Source organism: Pteropus vampyrus, unplaced genomic scaffold (assembly GCF_000151845.1).
Source record: "Pteropus vampyrus isolate Shadow unplaced genomic scaffold, Pvam_2.0 Scaffold226, whole genome shotgun sequence".
NCBI classification, from domain to species: Eukaryota; Metazoa; Chordata; class Mammalia; order Chiroptera; family Pteropodidae; genus Pteropus; species Pteropus vampyrus.
Window position 1 is genome coordinate 115,117 of NW_011889007.1, and position 6,498 is coordinate 121,614.

The window sequence follows — 6,498 nt, forward strand, 5'->3', positions numbered from 1 at the left end:
GAAGCCTGTATTTTGGACTCCTGGCCCCCTGGGGACCCGTTACCATTGGATGCTTCCATACCCTTTTAAGCTTTGTGGCACAGGAAACTGAGGCCCAGAATAGTGGCATAAGGAAAGACGCAAACCCACACCGCCAGAGCAGGCCCCTGCACTCGCTGGTATAGAAGCCCCCTTTGCACACGTCAGGCCTGCAGTGGCTGTGCGGGCTCAGACCCTCCTGGGTCCCCGTCCCAGCCTGGGACTGATGTTGAGGGACCCTGGCCTCAGCTCTGCATCTGTGTGACGGGTCCCTTCCTTCTTGGCTGAAGCAGTAATGGTAAGCGGCTCTGTGGTCCACGGAGGGGCGGTATGCACAGTGGTCAGAGATCTAATCCTGGCTGTGAGAACTTGGGCAAGTCTCTGCACTTCTATGAGCCTCACCTGTAAAATGGGGGTAACGATCATGTCCCTGGCTCAGAGACGATGGAGAGGATTAAATGAGGCGAAACATATCTGAGCACAGAGCCTGGGACACAGTCAGCACCATAGAAGGGTTGGATAGTAACTACTTAAAAATTTTTCAATTTTGGTAAAATATACACGACATAAAATTTATCTTAATTTATCCTAACCATTTGAAGTGTACCATTCAGTGGCATTTAAGTTCACTCACATTGTTGTGCTATCATCCCTAGCATCCGTTTCCAGAACTTTCTCATCGTCCCAAACTGAAACTCTGTCCCCCTTAAACACTCACTCCCCTCCCCTCCCCCAGCCCCTGGCTCCACCGTCTACTTCCTGTCTCTATGGATGCGACTCCTCTGGCGACCTCTTGTGAGTGCAGTCACGTCAGTTTCCTTCCTTTTTAAGGCTGAATGATGTTCAGTCGTATGCCACGTTGTATGTCCCTTCTCATCGGCCGATGGACTCCCGGGTCGCTGGACCAGGAGAGGGACAGTGGAAACGTTAAGAATCTAGAAGGATTTTGAAGGTGGATCCGGTAGAATTCACCGAGAAATTGGTTGGAGAATGTGGTTTTAAAAAATACATCCACAAAATTTTTAAAAGGTGGAAGCTGAGTCTCTTCCCCATGCATGTGAGCTGATCTTAGGGCTGAACTTGCTTCTCATAAATAAAATATGGCGAAAGCGATTGTGTCAAGTCACTTCCGATACTTCTGAGACCAAGTCACGAAAAGTATTGTGGCCTTCCTTTTCTCTGTCTCGGATCACTTCCTCCAGGAGAAGCCAGCTGCCATGTTGTGAGGACACCCAAGGAGCCCACGTGGCAAGGAACGGAGGCCTCCCGCCACCTCGGAAAGCGGCGCCTTCAGCCACAGTCGAGACTGTAATCACAAAGGCGTGTTGAAAAGCGCTCTTTCAAGCTACTGGGTTGAGAGTGAACTGTAGAGGGAAGAGGGGAAAGCTGGGCCACCTGGGAGTGGCTACTGCACCAGTCCAGGCATACACGGATGGTGACCTGGATTCCGGTGGCGGCAGGGGAGGTGGAGAGAAGTGGACGGGTTTAATCGTTGTTTAGGAAGTAACACAAACAGGACTTGGGAGAATAAAAGGTCTGTGATGACCCTTAGGTGGGGCCTGTATGGCAACGGAGAGCTGAGGGCTGAGGGAAAAGATGGGATGATGGGATAGCTGTGGCCACATTGAGTCCATGTCCCCAAAATGCCCAAGGGCCTCCATAAATGTAGCTCGAGAATCTCAACTGGGGGTGATTCTGCACACCCAGGGGACACTAGGCAATGTCTGGAGACATTTTTGGTTGTCGCAACTGGGGCGGGGGTCGGGGGCAGTGCTACTGGCCAGCGATGGCCGTCCGCATCCTACAACGTGCGGGACTGTTCCCTATAAAAAGAATGATCTGACCCCGAATGTCATGTTGGTGGAGAAATCCTAGGGTAGACCAGTGGCCGGAAGGACCAGTTCTCAATTCCAGTGGAGGTTGTTTACTCAGTGAAGTTTTATTTCTTATGTCTGTGTCAGTCACGTGCAGATGGAGTTTCCTGGGCAGCTCTCCTTCAGTCCTCTCCAAGCAGCTGGCAAAAGGGGAAACACAGAACCAGACAGACCCTAAGTTTTTAAGGGAGCGGGCTTGAAGTGACTTATATCACTTCCTCTTACATCCCATTGGCCAAATCAGTCATGTGGCTTTACCTAACTGGAAGGGATGCTGGGAAATGTAGTCCAGCCACATGCCCAGGAGGAAGCAGTTTGATGGACATGGAGCCAGTCTGTGTCATGGTGTTATTTTTAAAATTATTTCTGTTATCATTCAGATCTACTGTGTTCTCTCTCAACTCTATTTCGTCCACAGGGCTATTGGAGTGATTTTCAAACCTATTTTCTCAAATCCTCACTCTCCATCCCATCAACAAAGAAAAACACTCCAAGCGTTTCCCCATAAGCCGTAGGACCACGTCCGGTCCCTCCACCTGCTGTTTCCGAGTTCAAAATTGAGCACACAGTGGAATGGGGGTGTCTACGGAAACGAACCTGGAAGGCCATCCATCTTTCAGGACCTGGCATGGCTGGAAGGCTTCATGGAAGAGGAGGCATTGCTGCTGGGGCTTGGAAGAAAGCAGAAACGTAAAATCCAAAGTCCGAGAAGTGGGAGAGGGAGAAGGGTGTGGCATCAGGGAAGTCAGCAGGCTGTTTGAGGAAAGTGGAAGTGGTCAGCTGTAAGGAATGCTACAGAGAGATTAGGAAGTTAGCAGGCACCGGGGGTGGCGTCAGAAAAGCCTCCGTTCCGGGGTCACGAGACAGGGCGGTCACACAGTCTGGAGATGTCCTTCCCGCAGATCGCTCATCATTACGAAGGCGAAAAGACACCTGTGATGGGGAGATCCGGTTGGTGCACTGGAAGTGAGTGATCAAGCTTCACATCACCAGTCAGGGGACGAATCAGGAGCACGTGCCTCCTGGCACCATGCACCGAGGGGGACGCGACAGCCCTCCCGAAACTGCTCAGTGTCAAAAACACGTCGAATCTGATTGTGAGGAAACAGCCGATTGTGGGAGGTTCTAGAAGGTACCTGGCCCAGACCCCTGAAAACCAACAGTCATGAAACACGCAAAAAAAGGCAGGGGAAGGTTCTAGATGAAAAAAAGAGATGAAGAAACATGTCAGGAAAATGCAACCTGTGATCCCCCTTGGAGCCTGGATTTGTTTCTACCTCCTTGCCCTTCCCCTCCCCCCAAACAACAAATCCCAACTGTAGAAGATGCACTCGGTGAGAATATAAAATGATGCAGCTGCTGTAGAAAACAATACAGCAGTTCCTCAAAAAAATAACGTAGAATTACCATACGATCTAGCATTCCATATCTGGGTACATACACAAAAGAATTGAGAGCAGGGCCTCAAAAATATTTATTGTACACTTGTGCCTACAGCAGCATTATTCACAACGGCCAAAAGGTGGAAATAGCTTCAATGGCCATCGATGGATGATGGATGCACACATGTGGTGTCCAGACAGTGGAATATTATTCGGCCTTAAAAAAGGAGATTCTGATACATGTGACAGCATGGAGGACCCTTGAAGACACTATGCTGAGTGAAAGGACACAGACACAGAAGGACAGATACCATGTGATCCCACTCACAGGAGGTCCCCAGAGGAGTCAGATCCATAGGGACAGGAAGTAGATGGTGGGGCCAGGGACTGGGGGAGGGGAGGGGAGCGAGCGTTTCATGGGGACAGAGGGTCCGTTTGGGAAGAGAAGAACGTTCTGGAGACGGACGGTGGGGGCGGTGGCAGAGCAATGTGAATGTGCTTAATGCCGCTGAGCTGTGCTTGAAAATGACTAAGACGATAAATTTTACATTACTTATATATTGCTACAATAACAAAGACGTGGGACCATGGGAAAGTGGAATGTGGGGCACAGGTACGAGAGGGTACTGTTGTCTCCGTGTAAACCCTCTGAGAGACAACGGTACTGTGCTTTTCTAGAAGTTTCTGATTCTAAGCTCATGGGGTGTAGCAATGAAGCGCTATGATGCTGGACAGGAGGAGAGCCAGCGCGGTCACCGTCAGCGGCTGGGGCGCCAGGGCGGGGGCGCCAGGGCGAGGTCGCCTGTCGACTGTATCCCCTGACCTCTCTTCTGTGCGGCTGGAATTTTCCCAAAAACAAAGTCTAAGACAATAAAAGAAAGACATGGACAGCGAGGTGACAAGGACCTCCGGACCCTATGGGTGAATAGTATTCTCTCCATTTGACAGAATGGGGAAACTGAGGCCCAGAGAGGAGAAATCACTCGCCCCAAACCAAAAGGAAGTGAGGATCAGCCTGGGGACAAGCCCGAGGCCGCCTCCGGGTTCAGAAGTGCCCCCCGCAGCCTGACGACACCCCGCCTGTGAGGGACGCCTGCCGGCCGGGCCACTGAAATGCTGTTATCCACCACCCACGAAGAGCAGCATCCTGTTGTGACACACTCAACCCTTGAACAACATGGGTCTGAACTTCTCAGGTCCGCTTACACGCGGACTTTTTTCAGTTGAGTCACACAGTCCAAACGTGGTTCAGAGGTCAGCGGCGTGTCCATTCAGCAAATACTTCGGTGTGGGGTGGTGCCGGTGCCCTGAGGACGGCTTGCCGTGCCCCACCCCCCGACACACTTTAATTTCCCCCAGGCGTGGAGCAGAGCTAGACATAGGCCTTTGCAGTGCACGTGGTCAGGGCTGGATGGAGGAAGGGAACCGGGGCTGGGAGAGGCAAGACTGGAAGCCTTCCTGGAGGACGTGCATTGGCTCTGCAGCTTTGAAGAACACAGCGCTCTGGACCTAGTTCCAGGGATGTGGGGGTTGCCCAGACCTGGCCCCCGGAGCCTGGAGGATGCTCAGGCTGGGGCTGAGGACATTAGGTGACGCAAGACCCCCGCCCCACCTCCCTACCCCCACCAAGTTTTTTTGTGAGTTTCTGGGAAGTGAGGCAGCCTGATGATGCCACACCAGGGATGGATCCTTTTGTCCTGTGCAAAGGGAAGATCCCACGCCCAAGGCAACGGGGGCACCTCCCCACGCTGGGACCCCCTCCGGGGAGCCAGGACACCCACCCCACTGGCTCCTTTGCAGATACCCTGAAAACGGTTAAAAGTGAGGGGTCTTTCCCTCTACCCCCAAAAGTGGAAGACAAATAAATCTGTGTATCCTGTCTGCCCCGCTTCCCAAGAAAAGTTGGATCTGAAACAGTGGCTCCGTTGGCGTTAACCTGCCGCCTCTTCCGGAATCTTCCAGGATGCCGCGGGGGGTGGGGTGGAGGGCTGCCATGCAAGTTTATATGCCTCCTGCCTGCGGCAGGCAAGGCAGCTGCAGGTGTGTTTTGCAGCCTGCAGTTGCCTGGAGAAACATTTCAGAGTCATGAGCCTGAAAACCAGACTCCAGTCCATTCCTGGCCCTGCAGGGCCTTGTGGGCCAAGGCCGGTGTTGTGGGAACGGTGAAGGTTTTAGGTCGAGGACTGAGGTGGCCTGATCTGTGCGGAGGGTCTCCTACTTGCCTGGGGAACCGGATTGCGGGATAACGTCCAGGTCGCTCGCTCACATTGGAAGAGCTGATAAACATCACATGATATTTTAAGCTTAAGTATATCCCGAGTATGGTGCGGGACATACTTATGCTGAAAAAAAAAAAAAATTACTGTTTCTCTGACCTTCAAGTTTAAGTGGGTGTTCTAGGTTTTTATTTGCGGGGGCGGGGCAGGTGACCGCACTGGTCCAGGTGAGTGGAGATGGTGGACGGACGGACAGACGGACGGAAGCACACTGAGGTGGTGGGGGGAGGGACATGAGCAGGCTCCGGGCAGATTTGGGAGGAGAGCTCCTGCTTGCCGGTGGGCTGGATGTGGCCGTCGTGTATGCCGTTTGCGGGCACGATTTTGGCTTTTACCCCAAGTGGAGTGAGTGGAGCCCCAGGAGGGCTGTGAGTGGGAGCAGCATTAGGAGCCGATGTGCATGACAGGCCCATAGACCCAGCCCTGGGACTTGACGGCCAACTGCTCCCCGTGAACTGCTCTCCCCCTCGGCACTGCTGACATTTGGGGCCAGGTCACTCCCTGGGCCCGGGCTGTCCTGGCCCCCACCCACTTGGTGCCAGGAGCACCCCTACACTCGTGAACCCGTGGATATCCCAGACATGGCCCGGCGTCCCCTGCAGGACAGAACCTGGCTGAGGCCCCCTGGTTAGCACCTTTGGACTCCATCACGGAGATGGGTCTGGAGCGCTGGCTAACGAACTCGGGGCAGGGTCAGGACAGCTTGTCGGTTCACTTTGTCTTCTCCTGGCCGTGACCTTTCTGGGGGTGGGAGAAATGGCTGCCGAAGCGGCTGGAGCCTGGGGAAGCTCAGGCAAGGTGCCCCCGCACACCCAGACCCATCGGAAGGCCACCTGTGCCAGACGAAGGAAGGGCCACCGGTAGAGTGATAAAACTCTCGATATTTAGAAGTTTGGGCACTTAATGCTGGCAATCCTCCCTCACGGGTACGCCCGCCCCCTCCTGCAG